This window comes from Corvus hawaiiensis, chromosome 22, assembly GCF_020740725.1.
Source record: "Corvus hawaiiensis isolate bCorHaw1 chromosome 22, bCorHaw1.pri.cur, whole genome shotgun sequence".
NCBI classification, from domain to species: Eukaryota; Metazoa; Chordata; class Aves; order Passeriformes; family Corvidae; genus Corvus; species Corvus hawaiiensis.
Genome location: NC_063234.1, coordinates 3939675 through 3953714, shown reverse-complemented (window position 1 = coordinate 3953714; position 14040 = coordinate 3939675). Strand labels below are relative to the sequence as shown.

The window sequence follows — 14040 nt, the reverse complement described above, 5'->3', positions numbered from 1 at the left end:
CTTGGATTGGAACCACTCAGCAGCCAGGCTTTCTATCCAGTTTTCCCTAATTTTGCACAGCTGATGCTCCCCCTGTCTGCGGTCATCCCTCCGAGTCGAAACACCTCCCCCCAGCATCCTTCCCCGCGGGGCTGCGCGACCTCCCGTCAGCGCCGGCGTCCTTGTCAGGGAGGGAAGTGTGAGTCTCCTCTTCCTGCCCTTGCCTCTGCTGAAATTCAGGTGAAAGCTGATTTTGGCACCGAGTGGGGCCAACTGGCTCAGCCACCCTGTCCTCCCCTGCCTCTCCTCAGAGCTGTGGGGCACCAGCCCGAGCAGCCACAGCTGAGCACACGGCTCAGGAGCTCAGCCCAAACCCACTCTGGTTCAGCGTGCGGGAGCCAGCGAGCGCCACGATACCTGCAAATTCGGGCTGAGCTTCGCCAAATCTATTTGCTTGATCAGATTTATGTAGCAATTCCAGGACGAGGTGAATAATGAAAATGACTCATGAATATTTCATTCTTATAAATCACATAATTCATATCTATTCACAAATATTTGCTTTGCCTTATAAACCGGATGAATAATTTACAGAAATACGGAGCAACTATTTTAAAGGAAATATGAAATCCATTGACTACATTAATCAACAAATATTATTCAACTTTTACGGGTTCAGCTTGCTGACAGGCACGTTCCCTGTTTATGAGAGGAGCTGGAACAGCAGATGACATTTCCCATATTAAAATACGTGGAGATGGAGCTCAGTTCTTCCCACGACAGGGTATTTCCATGCTTACCTGCTCAGTTTTGGCCATGGCAGTTGCCCCAGATTTGTGTTCCCAGAGGTGCTGTTTGAGGGGAGAGAGGTGTAGGAGGGTGAAACAAGTGCTTATTGATCCCACTTTTTCTTGGCTGGCAGCTCTGACAATAAGTAGTAAATAAACTGTTAATTTTTCTAATTTTTCCAGTAATTCCCTCAATTATTGAGCTTTTTAAAAAAAAATCAGCTGCTTAAACAGAGTATTAAGTGACTGCATTAATCCACCTGTATTTGGATGATAAAGTGATTAATCTGACTCATTTAAATACTGTGATAGTGTGGTGATGAATGTCCTGATGGCAAAAAGGGCTTGATGGCCGGGCAGGCACGGGGGATGCATGGGGACAAGCACGGGCCCCATCCCAAAAAGGTCACCTTGACTGCTCCAAATTCATCATCAAACAGCTCCGTGGCAGTGGCCCGCAGTGTTCCCATTCTCCTTCACCTCAGTTTCTTGGTCCTGGGAAAATCTTCTGGACTGGAAGAAGAAGGGATGGCAGCGCCAGAGGCACCTCACATCAACACATCACATCCACACTGGAGATGCTGTGGAGCCAGACAGTCCATCAGGGACAGGGCAGGAGCTGGGGGTACAAGGACATTGTCCCCTCACGTCTCTGCAATCCAGAAAAATCTGGGGGATGCCAGCGCCTGTGAACTTGCAAGGAAAATCATGGGGAAACCTGGCTGATGGAGCTCTGGAGGGAAAAGCCCCCTCTGCCCCCTGAAGGTGCCACTCACTGCTCCATGGGGAGTCTAAGTGCCTGAGACACTTGGTGGCCATCCCGATGTGGGAAAACCAGGCTTTCACATGGGAAACTGGGAAGAGCAGAGAAAGAGCCTGGTCTGCTTCTTTCTCCTCCTCTTTACAATGTAGTAACAGGGTGAGGAGGGATGGGGCAGCTTTGTGATGCCTAAATTAAACAGCTCCTAAGAGCCCTCCAGCCTGAGCTAACCAGGAATGGGGTGCAAATGTCAGTGTTTGAGCTGGGTCCCTGCAGAGTGGGGCCAAGGCCAACAGGGATCCTGGCATTCCATGCTGGTTGCTGCACCCCAAAGCAAGCAAAACTCAACATCCTTTTTAGTATTCCTACCACTGGCAGCCTGTCTTCCAAACTATCCATCTGTAACATTTGTAGGGCTATTAAGAGGGAAATACAATTTCATAGTCACAGATAAGAGATTAGACAGATCAATTCCTCCCCGCGACACAGGCTGGAAGAGAAAACTCGATTCCAAATTGCAGTGGAGGTTTTTGTTCCCCTGCTTTATTGAGCTGTGGGTCCTGCCACCAACTTTCCTGGTTGTTTCCTCATTAAGAACAACACGCTCATGATAAGACATCCAGACGTGCAGTCAGGAGGGATCCGGCTGTGGGGAATCCTTTGGGATAAAGAAGGCTGAGCCCTCCTCGGCAGCCATCCATCTCCCGCTTTGAGGCAGCTGTGGCAGAGTGCCTTCTTCCCTTGCCCCCATTCCCATCTCCGGGGTTTGAGCTGGGAATGATTCCTCCTGGGAGGGTTGTGGCTGCTGGATGGAGCCCATTTCGGTGTGGGGAGCACGTGGTGTGCTGGCACAAAGCACGTGGAGTGCCGCAGCGGGGAGCCGAGGGGACTGTTACCGTACAACATGTCACACTGTGCCAGGCTGCGAGACAAGAGGCTGTCAAAATATTTAGCGGCAGAGAAACTGAAACCTCTCCATCCGAGGATGGGGAATTGCACACAAACAGCTCTCAAAAAAACCTCCAGTGTTTGTGGAAAGGGCTGGCAGAGGCGGGCAGAGCCTGGCGTGACCCACAGCCGGCCAGGGGCGGTGGCTCTCTGAGGTGCTCGGTTTGGATACAGACACCAGCAGTGGCTTTGGGGCATAGCAGCTTATGCACAACTCTTTGGAGGATGATGGGCTTGGCCAGTTGGTTGTGTGGCCCCAGAACACATGGAAAACCTCAGGCTTCTCCCAGCACTGTCGGCACAGGGTGTTGCTGATAGCTCCTGCAGCAGCTGGGGGAGTGGGTGATCTGGGTGTGAGGGGAGAAAGCAGAGCCAGGCCAGAAAGGCTGGGAAAAGGGCAGGGACACTGCTAAGAGAGCTGTAGGATGGTGAAAGAGCACCAGTCTCCCAGGACGTGAGTCATCCCAAGGTGCCGTGTGCTCCTCACACCTGCACACGGCAGCTCTGTGCCAGAGAACCCTGAATTATTTATAGCTTGTTATCATCCCCCAGGTATTATTTGTGTAACCATTAGTTTCTGTAAAGTGTATGAAAGAAGCTGTAAAACATCAAGCATCTTCTCACTTCACCTGGGAGCTGATTATTTTCCTGCCTGATTTACCAAGCTTCAGCTCAACAACTTTAACCCTCTGTGACAGAGGCGTGCGAGCACTTCAGTGTCTTGTCAGCCCTCAGCTGCTCCCCCAAGCAAAGCCTGGATCTTCGTCCCCATGCACAGGGCAGTGTGGGACCCAAAAACCTGCTACCAGTACTGTCAGTGAGGGGAGAGCTGGAAGCTCCCGTGGTGGAAGAGTTTATCTGAGCAGGAGCAGCTCTTGACTGAAAAGCTGTGGCTCTTCTCTGGATAAATACGTTTTTTAAAATAATGATTTATTCAACAGTATAATGAATTCAGTGCCTTTTAAATGTGACAGTGGATAAAATACATCGGCCTTCTGCAGGCGTAAATGTCATCTGGAAAGATCAGGCTTTCTCTTTCCTCCCCCGCGCTCGTGGGCAGTCCTTTAATTCACTGCTCATTTTCCAGGGGCTCAGGGCAGAGCAGGACTGGTGTGGCTGTGGGGCACAGCATCTCCACATCCCTACATCCCTGAATCCCTGCACCCTCACATCCCCGTGTCCCACAGCGTCCCTGCCCAAGCCCCACGAAGGGGAATCAGGGCAGACGGGCTCAGGGGGTGAAAGGCAGACCCCACAAAGCTCAGGGGGCTGCCAGGGAGGTGAAGGCCTTGGAGGGGGTTTCAGAAGGCGGCAATGTGTCTCTCTTCAGGCCCAAGTCAGCAAAACCAAACAGAATTACACTTCAGTGTACGTAGAGAGCAAACTAAAAAATGAAATAGAAATGACAAAGTTGACTAGCAAATAGCCCTGAAACTCACTTAGTACCGACGTGACAAGAGGCTCGGACAAGGCTTGAGAAATAACTCTATAAAGTGAGCACTTTAGAAACCAAATAAACTGTTCCAGAGACACAAAACAATTACCCCAAGCAAGCTCATATCGATTGCAGGCACCAAGCCAAACTAACAGCACACAGGCCCTTGTGCCAGCAGTGCCCACTCAGCACCCGCTGGCCCCAGCAGCTTCTCCACCACCCTCTGTGGGAGAGAGCAGCCTAAAACCTGAGGAGAAGACAGGTGACAGCAGCAGGAGAGAGGGGCAAAAGGGAAACCACAGCAGAAAGCAAAGAGATACAGAAAACACGGAGAAAACAGTAGAAGCAGCAGCATAAACGTGACCAGGCACCGCCCAGTGATGCTGATGAAGCAGAGAGGAGTCCCTACCTTCCCCACCTCTGACACCCCCAAATATGATCTTTTGGGGTATTATTTCCCATGCAGGCACCATTCCCACAGAGGTTTGCACATTTTCTTCCTTCTCAAACTGTTTTTCTTCTCCTCTTCCTGCCAGGGCTGACGTTGGCATTTTTGCAAGGATGATCTTTCTGCCATCCCTGGTGGTTCTCCTTTTGTCGTCATCATTTCCCACGTCGATCCCCTCCTTGCTCTGCGAGGGGCTCTGCACTCAACTTACCCACTGGAAATTGCTCGAAAACTGCTGGAAATAGAAAACTCATTAAGAAATGTGAAAAAAAGAACACTTTTTCTCTAGAATAATTTAACTAGTTGGATTAATAACCACTGGCCATCCCAGGGCCGAAGGACAGAGTCCGGCCATCCCCACCCACCACCCAGCTGGCCAGAAAGCTGTTCCCTTGGTCACAGCTCCACAAAGCAGCCTTTCCCTCCCTTGGAAAATTGAGGAGCCTTTGGAAATCCACACCAAAGGCACAAAACCCACAAGAAAAGTTCTCCAGTCTTGATGCAGGTGGGTTTGAGAGAGGGTAGCAAAGAGGGAAACAGCACATCAGGCAATGCTGCTGGCACTGCAGACCTGGCTGAAAACAAAAATAGCATAAACCCTCAATTTGCAGCTTTTAGTGCCAGTGGAGAGGCATGGAAAGTGGGATGTTCACAGGCATCTCAGCTGTTCCCCACCATGGCAGGGAGGGGATGCCCTTGGCACACTGGGCATCGCTCCCCGGGAAGAGCATCAGCACCGCCGGCCGCCCGCTGAGCAGCTGCCCTGCCAAAAGCAGCAGCTGGTACACGGAAAAAACAAGAAAAAACCCACATTAAAATGTTTTTCTTTCAGATTATTGAAGCAACTGTAGCAAAAACTTCACATTTAATATGCATGACCTGCTCCGTGTTCTCCACTAGAATAAATTGGTGGAACATCCTGCACAGCCAAAGCATCAGGGGGTGGGGCCAGCTGTAAATGCCAGGGGAAAAAATTCCAAGTAAAGTCGGCACATAAAATGTGGACCAATATTCTCATCTTGGCCAACAGACTTCAAATGGGAAACCTGATCATGGAGAGCAGAACATCTGGGAGTTGCTGTAGCCCAAAGCCAGATCCATAAGGGAAGGGGGAATTGTGGGGAGCACTCCCAGGAACACAGAGAAGGCAGGAGCCTTTATCAGCTGTTCAATTAAAAATCTGCTGCCAAACACCGTGTTTTCCAGAGCTCCCATTTAAAGGTGTGTTGTAGCTTGCAGCTTCCTAATTACCTTGGATGTTCTGCATAATTTTTGTTTTTAATTTCAGATGGGAAAAGACCATAAACTTGCTAATTAATTACGTTTTAGCCCCGGCGCATCAGCTGAAGCACACACTTCACACACAGCGTCTCTCTCCACAGCACTCCACGGGAAGCGTCCTCTGTGCCGAGTGCTCCAGCAAGTGACTGTGTTCGCAGGGATTTCACCAAAAACCCTGGGAAATGAAGGGAGGAGAGAACAAGGAGCCTGGTAACTCTATTTTTGGCTTTGGCAGCAGCTGCCCACCAAATGCAGCCCCTTGCAGTGCTGTGCCCGGCTGCGGAGGAGGCTGCTCAGAGCAGGGACCGTGGCACGGGGACATCAGCTGGTGATCGATGGACTTCACACTGAGCTGCCCAAGAGAAAAGGTTTAGGGAATCTAAAGCAGCAGGAAGGAAACCCAGGGTAAAAACAATGAACTAAAAAGGCAGAAAGCAAGAGGAAGGAGCCGGCACTCCAAACCTGCCACCCAGGGCTTGCTCCTGAAGGTTCCAGATACCTTGGCAGGTTTTGACACTCAGCTCTTCTCTATCTGTTGTTCCTAAGCTGCCTGCCGTCTCCTTTCTCCCTGAAAACCTCCAGCTTGGGTTAGTTAGTTAAAGGGCAGGCAGGATGATGAATTGAGAGGGGACTTTGAGGGAACACTCAAACTACCTGGGCAGAAGAGAGAGTGGCTGCTTGGCACACTGACCCAGAGATTTTCTTTTCCTTCAGTTTTTGGAATCATTTGTATTTTCAGTGACTTTAAAAGCAAACAGGCAAATGCAAACAATAGATTTTGAAACTATGTGAAAACAGATAAGATTTAATTTCCTTTAATTCCTGGTGAATGGATGTTAATAAGAGGTGGGAACTCTGTGGCCAGAGCAGGGCTGACAGGAGACATGTCTGGACCGGTGATGAGAAGGCAGCCTGAGCCCAGTCCTGTGTGGGGCTGCCTGACAGCTGCTGTCCCCATCCCACCCCAGATCAGTGACACCCGGATTGGGATGGCAGAGCAGGGCTGGGGACAGCTCAGGGCTGTGAGTGCAGCACCCTTCAGGGAGCCCCTGGACCATGGCTGGTCCCTCCTGGCACCCCCCGCCCCACCCCATGTGCTGCCAGAGCCCTGTAAGCTGTTTATGCCCCTCGCTCCCCATCAATCATATTTTCATACAGTTGGAAGATTAGAGCTCCTCATACACTACCTCCAGTCCAGCTTGTCATGGGAAAACTCCAGGGAGAAATTCACGGAGATGTATTAAAGCCATCCAACACTTTCTCCATGGCAACTGGGACCGCCGCAAATCCCATCAGCTCTGCCTGGAGCAGGATGGAGCCTCTGCGGCTCTTCAGCCTCCCAGATAACGGCAGATACAGGGGAAACATCTTCATTAGCTGGAGATGCCTCCCAACCCTCACACACAATAACCTTTGATTAACGCCAGAGCACTTACCACTTATGAAATACATCTGTCTGAGGATCCCTGGCCTTTTCCCAGTGTGTCTGAGGGATCCTGTGTTCACAGGTGAAGCTCCGACAGCTCGAGCAGGCAGAGAGGGAGGGAGAACTGAGGTAGGTGGGCAGGGTGTGCTCACAGGCACCACTGACCTGCCTGGCAGAGACCTGGTGAGAGCATGATTGTACCAACACACAATTAACACCGCTGTGATTAGTTCTCAGAGCCTTGCTCTTTTTGCAGTGCCATGCTCAGCATGGCTGGGAGCCCCTGGACAAAGTGGGAGAGGGAGTTCCTGCTGCAAGGAGCAGATTTCAAATATTTCATACTGAAAGTTACGGCCACAGTGGGTGCTGAAAGGTCTTTAAAAATAGCTCGAGGTCTGTGTGTGCACATTGCGAGCGAGAGGGATGTCCTACATTTCCCTGCTCACTTAATCCCTCTGCCTGATGACAAAATCCCTGCTCATCCTCCTGGCAGGTGAGCTCCTGGCTCTGGCTTGGAGAGGAACCATCCCATAATTAAGGGCACCACTGTTCCCAGTTAGTCATGGGTTTGGGGGTCTCACAGGGTACCCCAAGCAGGGCACAGCTGGGGTGCTGGAGCGGGATGGGCGCTCTCAGGAGCTGGGCTGGTCTCCACACACAACCACGCCAGGTGTAACATGGGCACGCCACGGCCTCCATCCCGCTGCTTGCGCAAAGCCACAGGGACAAGGGGACAAGGAATGGGGCTTGGCCGATGCTGTCCAGCCCAAATCCCTGCTCTCCAAGGGAAGGCAGCTGATTGAACCCCTGCAACGAACGTTACTGTGACTCAACCCACACCGAACTGCGCGGGAGCCGAACCCTTTGAAGTCTGCCATGTCCAATCCATTATTAATCACCGTAAATCTGGTATAATCTCTACAAGCATATTCCGCTCCCTACAAACAGGCTGGTGCCAAGTTGCTCCAATAAATCCTGCATCAGGGCAGCTACTGTGTCTGCTCTTCAGGCAGCATTTCCCAGCAGGAATATTTAAACAATAACACTCTCTATTTGGTGCAGTCACTTTTGTTTCAGAAGACTACGGTCTAACGTGTAACAGATTTAGAGTTTATGGAAAGGCTGGGATTTATGGTATGCTTTCTTTCCAATGCATTTTGTATCTAATAATCCCTACGAGGCATTGAATGTCTCCATGTGGGTTCCTCACTTCATGCTGAAGCAAGGAAACTCTGTTCTTCCTACCTAAAACTTTGTGGCAAAATCCGAAGGTTCTGCTGAAAAGGAGAGCTGCTAAAGAAGCAAAAACATCCCTTGCCCGTGGACTAGAAATGACTCTGGAGGGCTGGGATGCCCATGGAGAAAGGGAGGAAGGATGTGCACAAGGAGCACACAAGGCAAGACTCGGTGTATGGACTGAGCAGTTCCCCAACAGCAAGAGATGTCAACCAGCCAAAGCACCCCAAAGTGAGAACAAGCCAAAAATTCAACCCCAAAATAGTCACTAGCCAGAAAGAGTCAAACACAAGGGTAAGAAAATGGAGCCTCAGATTGCGCAAGGGGAAATGGAAGAGAAGGATGTTTATACCAGGAGCTGCTCTGTATAAACACAAATGGGAATTTACCATTTCCATCCCGGCCTCCTCTCCCATGTAAGCACCTGCCAGTGTTTGCTTTGAGTGAAGCCGGGGTCCCAGAGGAGCTGGGAAGCTCCAAGGCTCAGTAGAGATCCTGGTGTTTCCCAGACAAGTGGACCTTGTCCCCCAGGTTTGTGGCTCAGTGTGTCAGCCTCTTGCGGCACCAGCAGCCCTTGTGTCCCTGCTGGCAAACATCGGCACTGAGCAGCTCCGGGCAGCACAGCTTCCAGGGAGTGTGGAGAGAGTGTGGGATGCTCCAGGGGATTTCTGGATCTGCTGCTGGGGCACAGCAGCCAGCCTGGGGATGGATGCCTGGCTGCTGTAATCCAAGGGCCAGCTGCAGATGGGTCTTCAGGGAAGGTTTAAGTGCTGCTGCTGGCCACAAGGCCAGCACTCATCCTCGTCTGGGAATTCCTGTGAGCCCAAGCAGCCGGGAGGACACTGTCAGTCCCAGCAACAGCTTGTCTGCTCTCACTGACAAATGAGTTGCAGATCCAAAAGCCATTTAGTCTGGGCACAGAGCATGGAGGACCTGCGGCTGGGGCCGAGGCGCTCCAGGAGCCGAGCAGAGGGCAGCTGTGGCAAACTCTGCTTCCAGGCACTTGGTTCTCACTTGACTTCCTCCACTGGCAGCTCACAGCCAGCTTAACACTCTCCAAGAGGAGCGGTGAATTCCTGCCCGTGCCAAGGACTCCAGCTAGAAAAGGCTTTTTTCCTCTCCTGACACTGCTCATTAATTTTGTTTGTTTTCCTTTTTTTTTTTTTTTTTTTTTTTAAGCTTTTGCTGGCTCCCCAATTAGGAGGGGATTAAAAAAGCAAAAGAAGGAAACCTTGAGGCACAGAGAATTCAGCTGGATCCCTCGTGGGGGCAGTGGGGATTGCTGAGACACCAAAGCCTTTCTTGGTGACAGTGTGGGCAGCCAGGCCACAATGTCCTCACCTCCCTCCTCCTCGTGCCAGCATAACTCATGCTGTGCCTTGCCTGCATTGATAAATCAGCAATAAAATCATACGGGAACCCCAAGCTGGATCGATTTATTTCAATATTTCTGACACAGCTGCTGCAGGAGCCACGGAACCAACAATACAATTTCCTACCAGAGAGTCAGTGAGATATTGGGCATAAATTGCCCTGAAATGCCACAGACAACGAGGCTGCACCCAGGAAGGTTCCTCTCCCTTTTTCTCACATTGGAAACACTCCAAGACCGCAAAGTGATGTAGGAACATCATGGCAAAACCTTTCCAACAGGATCGGAGGTGGTTCCTCCACTGATGCTGTGGGGATGGAACTGGGGTACCCAACCTCAGAGCGGTGTTTTCCTCCCTCATCCCCCATCTCTGCGGCTCTGAGGCTGAAGCACGCATCTAACGACTGAAAATCAGAATATTAATGTTCACCTTTCAGGGAGTAGTTGGATGTGCCGCTTCCAATGAGGGAGGGTATTAATTTCAATGCTCGTAAGAGCCGTCTGAGACAGTTTCCATCATGATCACGGAGTTGTCTGCTGGCAGCCAAGACCAGAGAATAGATTTTTCTTTTTTCATTTACAAAAAGAAAAATACACCTCATACTCCTGCTCTTGTTGAGCAGATTTCCAGCTGGAGTTCATCACTTCTTCCCACTCCTCTACAGTAGGAATCCCTCTCAAAGCCTGCTTGGAGCAGTGATTTTGGTAAATAACCTGCTGGGGGTATTCCCTTTGATTCAGCACATGCACAACCACTCCTAATGGTTCAAATCAGGATTCCCTGTGGTGCAGCAATGACTAATTGCATCTCCTGACGCTCCCCTGCTTCAAGCCCGACTAGTTGATTGCAAGCACCTCGTTAGTTTGCTCTCCCAGCCATACCTGATGGCCTGGAGAGTGAGTAGAGCTGGCAAACGGGCTGCACATCCCATCAGGTGTGACAGGGACCCCAGCTTGGGAGTGGGGGGGCTCATCATCCAGGGCTGCCACCCTGCAAGGACACACAGCATCTCTTTCTTGGCACTTGACAGAATTTATGTGCAGAAGGAAACGAGGGGAAGGCTGGAGCTGGGGCTGCAGTAACGGCACGGATCGGCTGCAGTAACGAGCTTTTCCAAAAATATCTCTCCTCGGTCAGAGATGCTCTATTTTTAGAGCTCCAGAGTATCACACTGACAAGCAACAGGGTCAACGTGTACCTTTAAACCTCTGAAATGCCTTTGCCCTTGCACAAGCACCGTGGTGTTCCAGCTGGATATCAAACATAACCAACAGACACCTCTGGTGAGCATGGCTGGGAGACCTGGCTGTCACCTCCCCCAGAGCCACGTGGGCAGGGCAGCTCAGACATGACTGGACACCGTCCGTCCCATGGATCGCTGACACCTTTACCCTGAGCAGGTGACACAGGTCTGTGAAAAAGAAAAAAATCTGTGATTGAAAACCTCACAATGAAATCTCCAAGTGGGGAAATCGCCATTCTGTGATTTTGTATCAGAGACGTTGGCACTCGGGCCGAGCAGGGACTCCCTGGGTGCCTGGATCCTTTCCCCTGCTCCAACAGATGCAGCGGAAAAGGGCAGGTCCATAAAATCATCATGGATCTGAGAGCTGCTCGACAGCAATGGAAATAGGGAAGATGACAGCCAGAGCCGTAGGACTCTCGTGTCTGCATAGTGAGCTGAGCACACAGGGTGTAAAATTAAAAATCCAGCAGTTCTATTGTTAGGAATAAAAAACGTCATTTGCATGTTAATACACCTCGACTTACAGCAGCAATTTCTCTCTTTAACTTCCCTGGTTTACCCAGTTCCCAGGATGAATAATGCAATGGAACTCCTCAGCAGCCACACAAATGGAAAAATTCAATAGGACTCCTTTTTCCCCTCTAAACCTACACATCTTCTGCAGGAAGCCTTTCCACTGAGACGTGGAAATCCCTGCTGCCAACACCTCTGAAAGAGCTTTTTAACAGAGCAGGTTAGGGAGGAGCTGCCAGCCCCAGCGATAAACCTTGTTTGCCCAAATCCCAACACAGCCTCTGCAGAGTCATGTTAACCAGACCTTGCTTCGCTTCCCTTAGGAATAGGCAAATTAGCTCATGGGGGAAAAAAGATTATCGTCAATGCGGGCCTGGCATCTGGAAGCAGATTACATCAAATTTGAATAATCTAGGTGACATTTCAATTTAAATTGTCCTCGCGTCTGAAGAGGAAAGGGAATTAAGTGCAAACTCATCGATCGGCGCCTTGTGGCCGAGCCGCTGCAATGAGCATCCTCAGACCCAGCAGAGACAGGAGTGCCCCCTGGCTGCTGCACCCTCTGCGTGCCCCCCACTCCACCACTGCTTTGCTCACCAGTTCTGCCCATTCCTCACCCGCTCCTGCGTTTTCCTCAACTGCAGGAGCAGCTCGGCTGCCATCTGGGGGAGTACGGTGTCCCTGAGAGGCAGGTGCAAGGGGAAGGGCTGGTGCTCTCTGTGGCAGAGCAGGGACATGGTGTGCCCGGAGTCCATCACTCTTTCTGGGAGATATTCCTGCCTTTTTCTCTGCCATCAATTCCATGCAAACTCAGAGAGAAACACAGCTTTCCCTGGGCTTGGACACTTGGCTCTGTGAGGAATGGAAAACCTTTCCACTCTGAAACACACAGAGAAAGCAAGGGCATGCAGGCACCAAAGAGCAGCTCAGCCTCTGATGAGGGCATTTAAAGCCTCACCCTCTGCCATCTGAGCAGCTTTCTCTGCAGCTGAGTTCAACTGCTGCACCCACTCACACAGTCCTGCTGATCCTGCTCCACAGCTGGGAATTGTCACCTTCCCACTGCTGCATGACAGAGGCTGGGGCTGGGCAGGGCTTTTCCTACGTGCAAAGGGACCCACATATACAATTACATGGAATATTTTGGGTTCCATGTCCATTAACCCACAGGTAAGCGATCTGTGTGTAGGTGATGTACACACCCTGCTTACCAGAGGTAACAATCCTCCTCTTGTCGGCATTTCCCAGCATTTAGTGCTTTTTACTTTTATTATGCACAGATCTTCCACCAAGCTCAGTGAAAACACCTCATTGACTTCAACCCACACCTATTTACAGGAGCATATCGTGATCCTGGCATGGGTCAGAAGGATGTGAAAAACATTTTTGAAAGCAGCACCACACAGGCATCGAGGAGCCACCTTATCATTGCTGTCACCTCCATGGAGACACCTCAAGGATGCAGCAAGACCTGACCTGAGCCCTCCCACAGCTGACAGTGTGAAACAGTTCACTATGACAACACATCTCAGTGCTTGGGATGTTTGGGAATTCCAGCGAAAGTGAGAAACTCCACTTGCAGGAGGTTCAGGGCCGGAGGCCCTGGCTGTGCCGCACACCAGTGCTGCACCAGGAACAGGTGTTTTCTATCAATGCAAATTTTTTGCTTGCATTAGAAAATAAAATAATTTCCATTTATACATGTTTAATGCGAATTTCAAAAGCGTATAGTGCAGCTAATGCTTCCAGGCTGTGTGCAGGCATCTGGAGCTGGAGATGAGGGGGTCTGCTGCGCCGCTGGGTCCCAGCCCGCAGCTGGCCTCTCCTATCCCCTCCTGGAGCGTGGCCTCCCAAGCTCATCGATTAAGACGTGAAAAGCACCTGGGTCCCTGAGCTCCCCCTGCCCAAACGGGTGGGTCAGCTGAGCTACGAGACTGAAACTCGCTCATTAACAAGCTGTTAAATAATTAATAAGTTTATATGTAATTGCTTCTGTGTACATAATCTCGCATTTTTCAGAAAACTATCATCGCTTTTCAGTTAGTTCCACTCGAGGAAACAAGGGCTCCTGCTTTCACTTGAGCAGATGAATATTTATGTTGTGATTGTTCTCTCTGGGGCTGAGGAAAACCAGATTATTGGGCTTCCCAGCATGGGGAAGGTGGCTGGTGGGCATGGCACGTGCTTGGCTGTCACTGGTGCCCATCGGTCCCTCCAGACCTCCCACCCCAGCTAATGGGTCTCTATAGGGCCTGAAAATTTGGCCAGAGAAGCTGTTGATGCCCCACCCCTGGAAGTGTTCCAGGCCAGGGTGGATGGGGCCTGGAGCAACCTGCTCTGGTAGATTGTGCCATTACCACAAATGTATGGGACCTTTATGGGACCAGGAGTGCTCATCTGCTCCACCTTGGAGGAGCATCCTTTGGAAAAGCCCAGCTGCCCACTCCTGTCATCATTGATCCACATGCTGCTGAAATGAGCCACCGAAGGGGTTGTTGGAGTGTTTTAGGTGTGAAGAGTCAGCAAACAAGAAGGTTTCAGAAAAGCTTTGTTCCCTCGGGAAATGTGGAGGTGGCTGGCTCCCTCATGGGGTGCAGATCCATGCCC

The 14040-nt window shown here is 50.8% G+C and overlaps 1 long non-coding RNA gene across 1 annotated transcript; it reads right to left on the bottom strand.

The window, feature by feature from the left end:
* Positions 1–552: 552 nt before the first annotated feature.
* On the bottom strand, positions 553–7170 carry LOC125337110. The gene is made up of 3 exons (XR_007207964.1): positions 7076–7170; positions 6827–6975; positions 553–4593 (listed from the first exon to the last, which is right to left on the bottom strand). It is a non-coding gene; the product is annotated as an uncharacterized LOC125337110 (long non-coding RNA).
* Positions 7171–14040: the final 6870 nt, after the last annotated feature.